The sequence below is a fragment of the Eptatretus burgeri genome, chromosome 16, assembly GCF_056783735.1.
Source record: "Eptatretus burgeri isolate ZD-2024b chromosome 16, Ebu_testis_v1, whole genome shotgun sequence".
Lineage (NCBI taxonomy): Eukaryota > Metazoa > Chordata > Myxini > Myxiniformes > Myxinidae > Eptatretus > Eptatretus burgeri.
This window is the reverse complement of record NC_140976.1, coordinates 25,995,060-26,012,978: the sequence shown is the minus strand read 5'-3', so window position 1 is coordinate 26,012,978 and position 17,919 is coordinate 25,995,060. Positions and strand designations below refer to the sequence as shown.

At 45.9% G+C, this 17,919-nt stretch overlaps 1 pseudogene; it reads right to left on the bottom strand.

Moving 5' to 3' along the window:
• Positions 1–6,900: 6,900 nt before the first annotated feature.
• Positions 6,901–9,699, bottom strand: LOC147010739 (uncharacterized; annotated as a pseudogene).
• Between the last annotated feature and the right edge of the window lie 8,220 nt (positions 9,700–17,919).

Here is a 17,919-nt window from a genome sequence, read left to right as displayed (position 1 = left end):
ACATTTAAAAAGTTATCACATGTATTTATTTTGTCTGTATGTAAAGTAATTGCCACCATTACCCCAAAACCTATTTTCTGCAATATCTTTGTAACTATGCATGGTAATGTCACAAACATGGTGCCTAGACCTATGTTTTCATGGTCAATGATTACGATAAAGACATTTAAAAAGTTATCACATGTATTTATTTTGTCTGTATGTAAAGTAATTGCCACCATTACCCCAAAACCTATTTTCTGCAATATCTTTGTAACTATGCATGGTAATGTCACAAACATGGTGCCTAGACCTATGTTTTCATGGTCAATGATTACGATAAAGACATTTAAAAAGTTATCACATGTATTTATTTTGTCTGTATGTAAAGTAATTGCCACCATTACCCCAAAACCTATTTTCTGCAATATCTTTGTAACTATGCATGGTAATGTCACAAACATGGTGCCTAGACCTATGTTTTCATGGTCAATGATTACGATAAAGACATTTAAAAAGTTATCACATGTATTTATTTTGTCTGTATGTAAAGTAATTGCCACCATTACCCCAAAACCTATTTTCTGCAATATCTTTGTAACTATGCATGGTAATGTCACAAACAAGGTGCCTAGACCTATGTTTTCATGGTCAATGATTACGATAAAGACATTTAAAAAGTTTTCACATGTATATATTTTGCCTGAATGTGAATTATTTGCCACAATTGAAGAAAAAATGATTTTTTTCGAAATATTTTCAATGAATCATGTTAACGTCACCAATGATGTGTCTATATACATGTTTTAATGGTCAACGGTAAAGATAAACACATCACCACTACATGTTTGTCATTTAATTGAATTGTCAAGTATAGGCCATATTAGTTCTTATTAGGTCATGTGGAGGTGGGTCGGTTCGTTCAGTTTCGTTGTGCAGATCACCAATCTATACGAAATTCACCCTGTACATTAATGAGAACACACTATTGAAATTCCTACTTGTTTCCACATGCACAAGTTGACACACCGACAGTTATTACCATTTGAAATTACCGCCGTGAAGTGGGCATGGCATGCTTGTAATCGCGGAGGAAACGACCAGGAAACAACAAATCAAGATGGCGGCGCCCATGATTGTCGTGTGATTTTGAGTGATTTTTGGTCTTTCAACAACCAAATATGCGTTGTTTCACACTTGGGCGGGGAGGAAGATGAGAAAGTGACGCAATTCATGGATAAGAGCTGGCTTAAGATATGCGAGTGTGCGAAGGCTTGGTGCGACGCCACAGATAGTGAAACTATCAACAAATGCCGTTTGCTGGCTGATCAAATGATGAAACTGCTGCCAATGGCTGATCCTCCTGCGGATGCCTGCTGTCACCGGTTCTGCTATGCGTCGTTTTGTAACAAGGATCATATAGAACGAACTGAAGCCAGGAAAAGGAAATCAGAAGCCAGCACTACTGCAGTTTCTGCTAGAGCCAGTGAGGTGGTGGGCGGACTCGAAGAAGAGGGGCACTCATACCACAAAATACGTAGAAAATCCCTCAGAACCTCTGTAGAAAGGGTGGCTGGCAAATCAGCTGGTGTACTGCCAAGAATTTGTGTGATATGCCAGAAAAAAGACAAATTCATCCGTGTCAAAGGAAAATCTCAACGTGATCAGTTTTCCCTGGCAGAAACACAGGATGGAGGAAAGCTGAGGGAAACTGCTAAGCAGAGCAGAGATGAACGTGATGTGAGAATAATGACAACTATAAAGGAAAAAGACTGTGTGGCGCTGGAAGTTTGTTATCACCATAAATGTTATTATGAGTATGTGAATGACACATACCACAGACAGAGTGAAAGTAAACTCCAAACTCAGAAAGTGAACCATGACTCAACATTTGACATTTTCTGTGATAAAGTAATCCAGGTAAGACTCATTGATGGAAAGCAATCTATACATATGAAGAAGTTGTGTGAGATGTTCAATGACCTACTCAGAGTATGCGAAGGTCAGGATAAGGCCAACGACCAGGCAAGAAGACTGAAGAAAAGACTGCAGGAATGGTACCCAGACATGATTTTCTATCGTCCACCAAAAATGTCTGAGAGCGAAGTGGTGTACATGAAGGACATTGATATTGGTTCCATTGCTCAGGCTGCTGTTGTAGACAGTTGCTCTACAACAGAAACAGAATCAACTACAGAACATGAAGCCAGCCAGGGTCCACAGCAGGGTGACTCAGACCTCAATTTACATGTTCTATACTCGGGAGCACTCATGGTGAGGGATGACCTGAACAAACACCAAAGTGTGGACATTACATGGCCCTACTTGGAAATGATGGAGCTAGCACTAGAGCTTATACGGGCAACTTGTACTTAGAACTGGCCGAAACACCTTGCGATCACGAGAGCGTCAATACCCTAGTACTTTGCATATGATCACCTAAACTATGCAAGGTACTTACCCGTTTACTGGCTGGAAATGGCCGGGCCGGAGCACTCCCACCCAGACACCTATCAAGCGTTCATGGACGGCAAATGGACTGTCCAACGGCATACTCGTTATGGATTTAGTAGTGTTGCGTGTGATCAGATCATAGAGCAGACTTTAAATAGGGACAGCAAGACCAGTGGAGGCATCATTGGTTACACTCAGAAAAGCACAGCTGTGAAGAAGTGGATCCTGTCCCAACCAGCACGTGCGGAAATCGCAAGGAAATGTGAGTCCATGGCGGGTATCCACAACAAGCCCCGAACGAGAAAGGATTTGGATGTGTCGAGCTCGAAGAAGAACGAAGCAGTGGTGGTACAAGTGATGGACACAGTACTTCAAATGATTAACCATTTCTCCGGCGCTCACCTTGAACTCGTCAATATGAGCTCAGGTGTCATCACACCGCCAGCCACTTCCGCGGACTTGATGAACGCGTATGTCAAGGGAGAGAATGCTGTCGTGCAATTCATGCGTGATCGGCTTCTCTCGGGTGAGGTCCCATTCTTCAGTCCGATTTCGAAGGCCAAATTGGCAACTTTCTCGAAGGCGCGAGGGCAAGTCGGCGACTCCGCACCAGCAGACGTCGAAGGTTGAAATTGCGAATGAACATCGTCTTTTCTCACGACTGCTGTTGATTGGCGAGTAAAGCAATGTAACACTCCACTATCTGCTTGCATACCCACTGGCATCCGGTGATGGTTCGATTGCTAAGACGGACAAAGCCAAACTCCGCAACCATATACTGAAACTGTGGCCCGATTGCCGTGTGGACGCTCGGCCTATCCAAGGTGCAACAATTGTGGATGGAATGGCCATTATTCAGGCGATGAAGGCTGGTTCACTGCCTAACACTTTTGGCAAACTGGAAGAGATGGTGCTGAACATCGTAGTGGCCAAAGCACGACATAACCAATGTTCGAGACTGGACGTGGTGTTTGATACTTACCCAAGTATCAGCATCAAGTGCCTGGAGCACGCCAGACGAATGGGCAGGGCAGGCGATCTTCAGGTACGAACCATCTACAAACGTGATCAAGCCCTTCCAAAACAGTGGGCCAATTATCTCCTTCGCGGAGCCAACAAGGAGGCGTTGATAGAGTTCATCGTCGAATCGTGGACGAGAAATATCTCTCCATCAAAACTGGGTGACATGCTGTTGTACGTCAGTCATGCCGGCAAATGTGAGAAAATCAAGGCGTTGAATGGTGTCATGACTGTGTCGTCAGTACCTGAACTTGAATGTGACCATGACGAAGCTGACACGAAGCTCTTGCTACATGCCGCTCACGCGGGACAGAATGAAGAGTCGGTGCGCATAGAGAGTTTCGACACCGATGTGTTTGTGTTGGCATTGGGTCACTCGAAGTCGATTCGGGCGCGAAATTTCCATCTGGTCACAGGAAGTCCCAAGGACATTATCGTCGTTGACATGAGGAAGCTGAGTAATGCCCTGGAAAATTCTGTCTGCGATGCGTTGATAGGTTTGCACAATTTCACGGGAAGTGATACCACCCGTGCATTCCACGGTAAGGACAAAACAAGGCCATTTGACTTGATGATGAAGGGTCCCCATCTCATTACCTGTTTCGGGAGCATTGGTCGAGAATTTACGCGAGATCAGAATATCATTCACGACCTGGAACAATTCGTCTGCGCCATGTACAATCAGCCGACCATGAAGAGTGTGGATGAGGCTCGCTACAAGCTATTCTGCAGCCAGTCGCTGGGAGAACAGAAGTTGCCGCCTACAAGCGACGCTCTGATACTGCATTGCAAAAGAGTGAACTATCAGTCTGCGATCCACCACCGCGTGACTGAGAGGTTTATAGAAGCCCTTTCTCCTACATTTCACGGATGGATGGAACGCAATGGAGCACTGATTGTTCACTGGCTGAACAAACCACCAGCGACGAAGGAACTGTTAGAGGCGACGAAATGTAATTGCAAGAAGATGAAATGTGAGACCAACCAGTGTTCTTGCCAGTCAAAAGGACTGTCCTGCGCAGAGTGCTGTGGTTGTCAAAACTGCGCCAACGATGAACAGACCCGTGCAGAAATGGAACTTATGGATGATGAAAGCAGAACCGACGATGATTCCGACGACGAACTATGAATGCGGGTGTCACATTGCTTTTGCTGTGGTAATCTACTACACAATAGTATTTGTAGTACTACACAGTAGTATTTGTAGTACTTGTACTACAAAGTAGTAGTACAACAAAAGCTTTGTAAGTGGTCAGGAGCTCAAGAGGGCCGAGGAAGGACTTTGCACGACGGAGGATTCCCAGTCGGCGACTGGCTTTTGAGGCGAGGTTGGAAATGTGACTTTCCCAGGAAAGGTCATGGCAGATAGTGAGACCCAGAAGCTTGAAAGAAAAGACTTCTTCCAGAGGATTGTTGAGAAAGTGGATGGGGGGGTTTTCTAAACGGTCTTTTCGAAGAGACATAGTGAGAGTGTGAGATTTGTCCGGATTGAAAGGCATGTTCCACGTGTTGGACCAGTTTGTGATTTTATCCAGATCTGCAGTGAGCGAAGAAGCTGCTGCTTGCCGGTCTGAGGGATGACAGATGGTACGGCAGAGGGTGGAGTCATCGGCAAAGAGAAATAGAGGATTTTCCAGAGAGTCGGAGAGATCATTGATGAAAACCAGAAAAAGAACAGGGCCCAGAACGCTACCTTGAGGAACTCCAGCCTGCACAGGAAGAGGGGATGAAAGAACTCCATTTAGGGCCACACGTTGACTGCGACAGGAGAGGAAGTCTGCGAGCCATGAGTGGAGATGGCCTTGAATACCACGGGAAGAGAGTTTGGTGAGTAGTGCAGGGTGCCAGACTGTGTCAAAAGCACGCGATATGTCCAGGGATACGGCTCGGATTTCCTGTCTGGCATTGAGGACCTCCATCCATTGATGGGAGAGCAGAAGCAGCATATCCAGGGTAGAGTGACCTGGTCTGAAACCAAATTGATGATTGGAAATCAAGCCATTGGAGAAGAGGAAGGATTTCATGTCTGAAGCGATGATGGATTCCATAACCTTGCTGATGATTGGGAGAAGGCTGATTGGTCTGTAGTTACAGGGATCTGTTTTTGCACCTTTTTTATGCAGGGCAGTGATGTTAGCAGATTTCCAAGCAGATGGCAGATGACCTTGGGCAAATGAGAGGGTAAATAGAACAGAGAGAGGGTGAGCAAGAGCAGAAGAGCAGGCTTTGAGGACACGTGGGCTGATGCCGTCTGGACCGGTTGCAGAATCTGACTCGAGGTTTGAAAGCAAGCTCTCCACCTTGTCAGGATAAAAGGACACAGAGTCCACGGACAGTTGGGTGCGACTGGGTAAAGTGGGTAGAGAAAGTGATGGGTTTAGGACACAAGATTTAGCTGCAAACACCGAGTTTAGACATTCAGCTTTATCACGTGTGGTATCAGCAGTGCGGCCATTTGAGGTGAGGGAGGGGATGGAGGGGGAACATACACCAGAAACAGATTTGATTAAACGCCACCAGGATTTTGAGGAGGGAGAGAGGTTTGAGAGTTCAGACTTGAGATGAGAAAGATGTTGTTTTCTGGCTCTCCTGAGGGTAGATACACACTTGTTCCGAGCTTTGTGGAAGGAACTGAGATTGCCCTCAGTTGGGTTTGCTTTCCATGAAGCAAAGGCAAGTTGTTTCAGGACAACTGCCTCACCACAAGCTTCAGTAAACCAAGGGCGGGAGGAAGGGTAAGACAACTGAACACGAGAGGGGATAAATCTGTGCATGAGGGAGAGCAAGACCTTTAATTATAAACATCTTTAATAACAGTGAATAGGGCTCAGGATAAACATATTGTATCATTTTAAGACCTCACAAGAGTTTTCTTTGACGTACATATCAGTCTATCCTTGATTCTTCATTTCTGTGTCAAAATTGTACTTTAATGTTCGGTGTATCTTTAATTGCCAAAAATGACCAATTGTGTCACATCTTCGACGTGGAAACAAGTGGATTTGGACTCAGCGTCTAAAATTCTTTAAGTATGTCAAATTTCATCCAGATTGGTGATCTGCACAACGAAAATCATTTTCTGAAGGTAATAGCGAGTACCTCCACATGGTCTATATTGCATGCATATCTCCAATGCCATTTTCATGGATATCTCCAAAGACTGATTCGAATCTATTGTCTATGCCCATATAATAATAACACAAGCATCGATAGAATCTCACTTTAATACTGTTGCACAAAATAGGATACATATAGTCTTTAATGAATAGCTACCAGAAAATGATCGTGAATATTCAACGTATATAGTTGACATGGGTTGAATATATACGACAGTGATTCGATTATATATATATATATATATATATATATATATATATATATATATATATATATATATATATATATATATATATATATATATATATCAATGATTAGATTGAAAAAGTACAAAATTGCAAAACATTATTTAACAGTGAAGGTGCATGTATGGTTGTGTTCATCAGTTGCTACTATACTGATTCAGGATCATTGTTCTAGTGCGATATGTTCAGTAGTTGCTGTGCTAAAGGAGTATGCGTACATTAATTACAACTACAGGTACATATGCAGGTCTAAATTACAAAGTATGATTGAAGAGAAACTAGCTAATGTGTGGCTGTTACCCATCCCCTTCCTCATCCCCTTTAGAATCGTCCTCTACTTGAGGCCCCTCCCCATAGTCATCCGCATTGACACTTATCGTGAAAGGGTTACAACACTCATCACAAGCTGTACACGTGCAATAGATGGTACATGACATATTATTTCCGTGGCAGCTGCAAGCCTCTGTGCTACATGCCTTGCCTTCTGCTTTGCAACCACAGCTGATGACATCAATCAGACCTGGAGGAGCCGGGGGATCAATGTCAAAGCTGGGTGACGGGATGCCGTCATTCACCTCCCACCCAAACCGCGTGATGTCCACATGAGGAGGACCTTGCTGATCAGCGGCCTTCCACAACACCTTCTGAAGATGTGCTCTCCGCACATGAAGAAACAAATTAGTTTCTGTGGGAGGCAACGCCATGATGCGCATTGGCTTCCCTTGCTTCCTGGAGTAGATCTGGTAGCGTGCCACATTCATCGAGGTTCCCGGTGGCTGACCATACATAGCCGTGAAGAACCGCTGACCTGTTTCCATCAGATCAACATCCGTGGCGTCCTCCTCACCCAACACCTCAAACAATCCAGGAAAGTCGCCTGCTTGCAGAGCATTCAGAGCACTGATTTTCCTTTTATTGAATGGGTAGGACACAGTGTCACAGCCGCTCAGCGCATGCATTCCCAGTAACTGCAGACATTTGGAACCCAGCAGCAAACAGGTCGCGTTGATGTCTATAACCACCCCATTCCAGCGCTCCATTTGGACACTACATGTACAATGCAGCTACATTTTCCAGACCCAGTATACCAGCAGAACAAATACATCGGCATCATCGCTGAGGATCCGGATCACTGTCTTGCCAAAATCGGCTGCTTGTAGCAGATATGTGATCATCGTGACGTCTGCCTCATCTTGCGCAAAGCCGCCGTCATCTCGACTGTCCATCGTAATGCCCTCACCCAGGTTGAATGTTGACAGCACCCATGAGAGCCTCCGCTTGGTGTGCTTATTCTTGAGAATGGCATCCTGCTTGGGCAGAGGACAGTTGAGGGTCAGGTTATAGTTTTTGGAACCCTCACCAGCACGTCGCATCCTCTCGTGATCTTTGGCTGATAGATCGTCATACCTGTCAAAGACCAAAATCTGCTCGGTGCCAGCAGAGTAACAGGAAAGACGGCGTTTGATGCTCTCAGCGAGGACTGAGGCGTCCCCTCTATGCAGCAAGCTGATGTGATAGAGTAGCTGCTACGCATCCACTATGACAATATCCGGAGCTGCAGCACCGAGTTGCCGCACACCGAGACAATTGGCGAGCGCAGATTTGCTGCCCTTCCGCAAGTAGCCGTATTCATCAATGAGTGATGGAGGTACTGCACACAACTCGTACTGGAAGATGGGTGCCATCTGCATCTGTCGCTGTTGCCCGACCATCAGAAGACAGAGGAAGATGACCTCTAGGTTAAAGACGAGCTTGTCACCGACCTTCTTGCCTTGTTTGAGCTGCTCCATCGTTTTGACTTGAGCAGCAATTTTAGCATGGAAGCCAGATGGCAGAGAGTTGCGGAATGAGCTGGCCATCTCTCCAATCACTACTGCATCTTCCACATTGACCTCCTTGGGAGCGACTTGGCCATTGACAATGTTGTCGAGGACGTCACTCTCACTTCCAGTGGATGGGAATGCTTCGCCAGTTCTGCAGCAATCTGCTCCCAATCCTCAACATCAAGCTTTCGCCTCTTCCCACCTTCCTCTTTGTGTTTGGTCTGTGGTGATGAGACGGGTACCTGCTCAGAGTACAAGTGTTCCATGGCATCAGAAAGATAGACCGTGATAGGGAATGAATCTATCCATTCCGTGACCAGCTCAGGTGAGAGCGTCATGCCCTTCACCCCCCCCCCCTTTCCCAGTCTTGATAGCAGTCTGCTCACCAAACTGGTCATCGGACACTGAGTTCCAACAACCCTCTCTGTGCGGGCAGACATGCACTGCAGCAATGAGGTCAGCCTTGGCTGCCGCCGGAAGGAGGTGACGGATCTCAAGTAGGTGCCAGGAGATATAGTGAGCGTAATGAACGTGACCTGCACTGAAGAAGTAAGGCAACATCCGCTCCAAGCAAAGCTGCTGGAAAAGCCAGTTTCCCTCCCTCTCTGCACGAAGGAACTGCTGAACCAAGAGCGTCGGTTTCACAAGATTATCCACCCAGTGTCTGCCCGTCGGATGCTGCCTTGCATTCTCCATGTATGCTGAGATTTCAGCGAAGGTTTTCGCCCCGTCTTCGAGAAAATGTTGCAGCAGCGCAACTGACACCATGCGAAATGCCCTCATTGCCCGCACCCAGGCTTTCCCATTCATGATTCCCATTAAACCACCGAATGCTGCTCCAACTAGGACATTTAGACCTGACCCCTTCATCAGCACCCCGATGCACCCCCAAAAAAGACATGGTGATGTGCATTGCACCGGGACAAAGGATGACATCCTAAAACCTAGCCGGGACCCACCACTTGATCTTCTGGGCAATCATGTACAGCTGCATATCAATGGACAGATTAGCATAATTCATGCCCAGCTCACGCAGTGACTCTTTCATGTAGAGCAGGGATGTGAGGACTGTATCAAGATGCGAGGGTGGTGCATCTATGAGCGGACTAAAGAGGTACACCGTGACAGGCTTGGTTGCAGATGTGGTTTGCTCCCTGGCGAGCTGATTATTGAATCCGTACCACTCCATGCTTTGGTCTGAGAAAAGTGAACTCAGCCAATGGGCGTCTTTGAGCTGAGCAGCCGCGAGACTCTCCTCTCTGACGCATGCGTCCGTGTACGATATTCCCGAGGTCACCGGAACAGCAGGAGGGTTTATCTTCTTCGGCCCAGTATAGTGCTGCAGGGGAATGGACCGGCTTATGCTGAGACAGCGTGCAGCTGCTGTCCTGCGCAGGCGTGGGATCACAAGGTTCATAACTCCAGGTCGAGCATTACCCAGCTCTATGATGCCAGCCGGATTCTGCTAGCACTCATGAGCCATGACGTGGGTCTCTCGGCGTCCATTGGGAGTTGAAACCAGGAGGTCAAAATTGTCGAACCACCCAAAGATTGGCCCCACCCTCCGTTCCAAGCTCATGGCCTGATGAAGCACACTGCTCTTTTCACCCGCAAATTTTGCAGCTGATTTGCGGAAACGTATGATCTCGTCATAGGACACTATGAAACGGTGATCATGTAGGAGCTTGATCAACTCTGAACTCCCATAGCTGTGATGAAGCTTCACTGCCAGCCCCAGCGTTGTCTGGGTTCTCGTGCCTGCGATGTGACTTTGTACAGCTTGGGTTAGACTGAGAGACTTTTTTTTGTCACCTTTCCCCCCGAAACCAATTCTGAAATTATCTTGAGCAGTGTGGTGCTAGTTTGTTTGAGTGTGTTGTTGTACGTGAATTCTCCGAGATCATAGTTTGCGCTATTGTACTGTACAGCTCGTGTCTCACCTTTGACCTGCCTTACCACAGCGTCCACACTATCTTCGTCAACTGAATCGACCTCAACCAGCTTCAAGGATTTAACCACAAGATGCCTAAACCCTACAACTGAGGCACAACCCTCCATACGTATAACGACAATGTCATTACCTAAATAGTTTGTGATATTTTGGAACATCTACCTGCGAGATAACAATCCACCTAAACTACAGTACATATCATGTAATTAAATAGCTGTCCATGTACGGAGTTGTTGGTTAGCATACATGTCATTAATGACCGAATTCAGAGCATCATCATCGATTACATCAGAGTTCAATGACAAATTGGTATACTTAGGAATAACCATGAATGCATCATAACACTTCTTATGGTATTGCGCGTCTGCGGCAGGTAAATCTGTAAGAACACCTTTTATGTGGATTTCAACATTTCTACCCCAATCATAATTTCTCTGCTCACATAAATCTAAAAGTACATCTTTGAAAGGTGTAAGGCCAGGGTGATCACTGGTCTCACACTGGATTATACGCTCCCACCTGTCAGGGTGTTTGGGGTTTTTAGGAAGACAGTCATCACCACAGATCAAACAATTTTTTTTCAATTGAAACGTTGGAAGTTGAGACTTTCTTACTCTGCTAGTCACTGGTTCACTCTCTGTTGTTGAAAAGTCTTCTTTCCTTTTCTTGGCTATATACTTAACCACATTCTGTTTCGATGTGTAAGTACAGTAACACGTCTTATGACATTCCACAGATGAATTCTCTCCCTGTGAGTCTAAAATGGCCTGTAACTTGACATGAACATCATCGTCACCCCTCTCTTTACTCCGCTGAATCATTGTCCTGATGCCTTGGACTCTCACTGTCTGATGGGGCTCCTTCTCACGGCAGATCGGGAGGAGACACGCTTCGCTAGCCATCTCAATCACCTGAAAAGAGAATTGAGTACGTTTTAAGAGCCGCCACAGTTATGTCATATATATATATATATATATATATATATATATATATATATATATATATATATATATATATATATATATATATATATATATATATATATATACACATGTGATAACTTTTTACATGCCTTTATCGTAATGCTTGACCATGAAAACATACGTCGAGACATCATTTTTGTGACATTATCATGCATAGTTGCAAAGATATTGTTACGGTTGTGGAAATTCGCGTTACACCATAAAGAGTCCTCAGGTGAGATATCTCGGTAAGTTCATGTGTAGTTAGCCCAAACCCGTTGTATAGAGGGAATATATGTGATTTATCGGGCTGCGATTCTTTGAGTTAGCCGTTTTCTGTTCTATCGTTATGTTGGACCGTCCGCAGACTTCAAACGAAGGCCCCGTGAAAGGCCTACAACGGCGCGCGAGTTTTTCCCGCCTTTTTTGCGGCGCCGGGGGCTGACGGGAGAGGCTGCGAGAGTTCGCTGGCGATTGATGGATGCATGGCATGAGGCGATCGGAGTGGGGGCACGCCCCCCCCTTCGAGAGCTGTCTGGAAACTCCTCGAAGAAAGGTGGAGCCGAGAAACGGCGCGGAGCGAAGGGCAGGGCCCTGCGCTACAAAAGGAACGGACGAGGAGGGTCCGCGTCTTCTGGGGCTGCTTCTTTTTCCTTCTTCTCTTCCTCGTGAATCTCACTCCCTCTTCTCTCGTCCTGGTCCTGGCTTCGCGTTCCTTCTTCCTCGCTGGCTCTTCCTCTTCCTCTGCACTTGTCTGCTCTGGCAGCTGTGGAGGCTGGGTCTTGGCTCGTTCTGGTCCTGTGCTCGCAGTTTGGTGGGCGGCCTGTCCACGGAGGCACGGACGGGAGGCGCGGCACGAGCTCGCAGACCGCGAGAGGAGTCGGCGCCAGGCGCGACCACGCCGACGGTCGTGGGAGGAGGGGACGACGTGCCCAGGGAAGTCGCGACTTCCTTTTCTTTTGGGGTTTTGTGTAAATGTCTGTGGGTGGCGCCAGTCCGTGAAGTAGAAACTGTGTAAGTGTTGCCGTGTGTAAATAATTCCCTTTTATTCGGTTTTAACTCTTTCCTTGCTTTTGTTGCATTTTGACTGTTGCTGGCTGTGAATACGTGCTTGTGAAATAAATGTGCATTGTGTGAACTGTTTTCCCGTTTTGCTTCGTCTTTTCCTTTCATTGAATCTCCATCTTGCATCACGTAAGGGATTCGAAGTGGGTTTCAACATCCCGGTAATTAATCGGAACCGTCAAGGCCGACGATAACTCTGCTCGGTTATCCCTGTAATACGGAACGAACCGCTTAAGCGGTCCGTGTCCGGAGTCGGCCTGTGGCATGGTACAACTCCTCGGTATGCTACTCGTGCGAGTACTTAGGTAAATCGATCATTCGGCGAACGGACCCTATTTTGCACGGGTAGAATGCGGACTGAGTTGTGGTGAGGTTAAACCCCCACCCGTGACTGGCTCCGGGCAGTAGTTCCCGGAGGATCACGACTGAATTTTCCATTCCGGTGGGCGACGTGTCGCGGTTCGAGTTACGTGGCCGATCACACGCCGGCGGGCGCAAATTCGCAACAATATTGAAGAAAATAGGTTTTTCGATAATGGTGGCCCCAATTTGCATATTTTTTAAAATGCCCAAAGTTGGTTCATGGACAACCAAGCCGAATTGCTTCAGGGACCCCATGGGATAGCAAATCCACCAAAAAACCTTATACTATAGACCATTGCCAGGTTCTCCAAATGGCAAATGGAATAAAATTGTCAGGTCAGGTCAAGCCACATCAGATCTGTGACTTGCTACAGGTACCAGGTAAACCTGTTCCATGGTCGGGGTTTCGGTGACAAACTGTCTCCCCCACTAGGTTTCCTGGTGAGGAGGGTGTATGGATATGGACACTCAGCAGGATTAAAAACAAAACCCATCAAAGGGCCGACGAGCTCTTTGTGAGCCAACGGCCATCCATATCTCGTGCCCAACTCTGTTTGTGGACGTCCTCCTGCAGTTGAGTGATACCTTTTACAAGGAGGTTGTTGGCAGGATTTGCACTCCGGCCACCGTAAAACCCTTCGTTCTGCAAAACCCCAAATGTAAGGAAATCTGAAAACCCACTCGGTGGGAGTACCTCCTGTGCAGCTGCCCACTGCAGGGAACCTCACCGGATGATGGGATTGGGGCAAAGTCTTCGGGACCCCCATTCCTTGATAGGAAGAAAACCACGGGGTAACATTCCCTGGTCAGATTGCGGTAATGTGTGTCGGGGTGGTGCTGAAGTGTCGTCCACCTGGAATGTTTCTTTCTGGAAAGGGAAGTAAAAGGTGATCACTAGGACTGAAACAACTACCGAGGGCTGACGCTGCTCTCAGTATCAGGCAAGGTCTTTGCTCGGATAACTTTTGATAGGGTTCGCCACCATCTTCTTGAGCACCAGTGTCCAGAGCAGTCAGGCTTTACACCAAAGAGATCAACGATTGACCGTATCCTTGCTCTTCGGGTCCTCACTGAACGCAGATGAGAGTTTCGGCAGGGGCTTGCAGCCTATTTTGAGCTCTGTAAAGCATTTGATTCAGTGAATTGGGATGCCTTCTGGGGGATTCTTGGTTTTTGTGGGGTGCCATCAAAACTGATCAATCTGATGCCTGTACTATTCTCTGGTAACGGGATTGCTGTGACATGTGGTGATACCATCTTCGACTTATTTCCATTTGTTACTGGAGCTCGCCAGGGATGTGTATTGGCCACAACACTTTTCAACGTTTGTATGAACTGGATTTTGCGGAGGATGTCGGAGATATTAAGCTGCGGTATATCGTTTGGACGTGTCAAGATCTCTGACCTTAACTTCGCAGATGATGCAGTCATCTTTGCAGAGACTCTGAATATCCTTTTGGGGGCCCTCAAAGTGCTGAATGAGGAGTTGGAGGCACTGGGATTATGGTTTTTTTGGGGATCAAAACTGAGATCCAGGCTTTCAATGACATCTTGGATGCTGCTATCTTGTCTACCTGTTTGTAGTGAGGATGTTGAGGTCACGGAGAGATTCATTTACCTTTGCAGTGATATTCATGTCTCTGCTGGCTGTGAGCCAGATGTCATTAGACGTCTGGGTTGGACCTGAGAAGTCATGGATTCACTGGAACATGGGGTGTGGCACTGCCGGTAATTGTGCAGGCCAACAAAGGTCGAGTCTTCAGGTCCGAGGTGCTTCCAGTCTTGCTCTAAAGATGTGAGACTTGGACTCTGACCAGGATCTGAGACAGAAACTTATTTCCTTTGGTACCAGGTCTCTTCGGAGAATCCTTGGCTATTGCTGGTCAGACTCTCAGCAACCACTCGTTGGACACAGACTCAAATGAGATTTGTTCCCTGCATAGTGCATGAGTGTCAGTGGCGGCTGTATGGGTATGTGGCTCGTTTTCCTGACACTGATCCTGCTCACTAGATTATCTCCGTGAAGGAGCCTCATGAATGGAGGAGGCCAACGGGCTGACCACGTGCCTCGTGGTTGCAGCAGGTTGATCAGCATCTCGAGGAGATGGGGATGGGCTAGGCATCTGCCTGGGGGATGGCCAGACGGAGGTCCCTGGAGTACCGGCGGAAAGTAGATGCAACGACTCCCTGATCCAGCGCATGCTCCCATACCTGACCAGATATTCCAAATCGTCTTCTTCTTCTTCTTCTTCTTCTTCTTCTTCTTCTTCTTCTTCTCAGGACGGCTCTTTGGTTGAACTTGAACTCCGCTGGTATTGATCCTCAGCGTCCGGTCCTCTCGATCAAGCGTTGCTATGTCATGTGTAGTTCCTCTGTCTTCAGGCCCGTATCCTTCTCCAACATGTTGATGTCGTTTGGAGCTCGTCTGCCCCGCTTCAGCCTTCCATGTTAATAGGTGTCTGGAGTACAAGATAGGAAACAGTTTGAATCATTGTTTTGTGGAGATAGTGGTCTCTGTAATCCTGAGGTGTCCTGCCTGCGCTGTGGTTGTTTGTCCATGCTCTATCCTTTTAAATGCCAGCGTCAAGCAAAGAGGCAGCATGTACTGTTTTAAACTGGAAGGGCACTCAGTCGAACGCATACCTCTGCCATGTAATGCCTGATCCACGAAAACATATCGGGCCCATTACATTTTTGAAATTTCATGCTATACAGTACTATATCGGTTTTGGCCCTATCTCTCAATGGTGAAGCATCACTTTGAAAATTAAATAATTCTCGCATACAGATCCAGATTCGGATCTTCACCAAAATCGAATCAATCCGTCCTTGCAACACACCCAACCTGTCCACCAAGTTTTCGTCCGAATCCGTCCACAAGTTTATGCGATATAGTGCTATATATGAGTTTAACCCCATCTCTCAATGGTGAAGAATCAGTTTAAAAATTATCGGATCCGGATCGAGACTTGGAGATTCACCAAAATTAAATCAATTCTTCCTCGTCACACACCCAACCTGTTCACCAAGTTTCATCTGGATCTGTCTACAACTTTATGAGGTACCCTGCACACAAACAGACAGAGAGAGAGAGGTGAAAACATCACCTCCTTCACCTTCGGTGGCGGAGGTAATCATGTTAACAATGAAATTATCTCAATTGCAGCATTTTACCGAAGTTCAAGTAATATTTTATGAGTGAGGAACAATGTCTTTATTAATTCATTCACACTTTGGGCTGGCAACACCAATTACAAATGCTTAAAAGAGGAAATTTTCTTTGACATTAGCCATGAAAGTTTCCATGTAATATCCCTCATTCTCCTGTTCTTTAATTCATAAAATGCTCATGAATGCTTTTTACCTTCTGCATTATGATTTGCTTGACTCATTGTAATAGGTTTGTGTTAAAGTTACGTTAATCAAGGTATGCCTGTGCACAGTTTGGGTTGTGGCCGACACCATGACACACACATTACCTCAACTGACGCAATCTTCAACACAACAACAACAACAACAACAATAACCAAGCAAATTGCACATCCCTTTATTTGAATTACAGTCATGAAGGAAAACCCTTCTGTATTTTCACATTATTCATTCTTGAAAAGTCAGGAGCAAAAACAAAAAAACAAACAAAAAAAAACCTAGCAAATTCATTTATTGGACAAATTGCTCATCTCTATTTGGGTGGAGTATAGGCCACAGATCACTCCCGAAAATAATAAAATAAATAGTCCAAGGTACATACATGAAGCACAAACATGCGTACTGCATGCTTATGTGCATATACAATACTGTGTTGAGATTATACGTATAACAAGCTAATAGTAAAAGTGATGTAACCCTCCAGTGTCAATGTATGTTTGTTCTGTGATTAGCAACTCCCTGGTAATATGCGAAGTCCTCACTCATGCGCAATAAAAAGGAGCCCTTCAAGTCGAGCCCGTATTAGAACATGGCGTGTTGTCAGATTCTGTCCGGATCACGTGAGCAATCCAGTCTATAAGTAGGTGCATTTCGGCCATCGAGGTGCGACACATGGTGTCAGAAGTAAACCTGAGATACAAAAGCAGTTTCATATGAGAAGATTGACGTGAAGTACAAAGTACGTTCATGAACGATGGCTTTCAAACCACCAAAAGACTTTTCCTTCTCCACGCCGACGGCATGGCCAGAATGGCGCCAGAGATTTATCCGCTATAGCATAGCGCCAAAGCTTGACAGGGAAGAAGGAAATGTGTACAGGTTATTACTTTGTTGTCTGCAATGGGTGTGGAGGCTGAGCAGATATTCAGCCAATTCAAGTTTTCTGGAGATGAAAATGCTGATGATTTCAATACAGTGCTGGGGAAATTAAATGATCATTTCATGAGAGCACTACCTTCGATCAAGGAAACCAAAAGGATGGGGAAAGGATGGGGAAAGATCGACTTCCGGTTCCGGTTTTGAGCGGCAAGAGGTCTCCTTCGGGGCTCCCTGCTGACGTCCTCAAAGTTAAGTTCCGGTTGTTATTTGTCCCGTTTTAACTGTTTAATTTTCTCACCTACATGTTAATGTGTGTTCCTAGTTCGGTTTTGTTTCAAAAATCGTGCTATTTTGTGAGTATTTATGTCGACGTTCTTACCTGGTGTTTGAGGCCTAGTCCGAGGCTTGAGGCCTACCGGTTCCACTCGGTGTTCGATCGTTTTTTTTTGTTTGTTTGTTTGTTTGTTTTTTCTCCCCATTACCTTCAATTTTCATCCTCCCCACTTTCCAAACATCCCCCATTCTCCCAACTAATCTTTCTCATCTCAAAAAAAAAATATATATATATATATACCCAACAACAACAACAACAACACGCTCACCTTCTCCCGATTCTGCTACTTCTTCTTCCTCTTAACTTCCTCCTCGTCTTCCTCGATTTCTTTTTTTTTTTTTTACACTTCCATGACCTA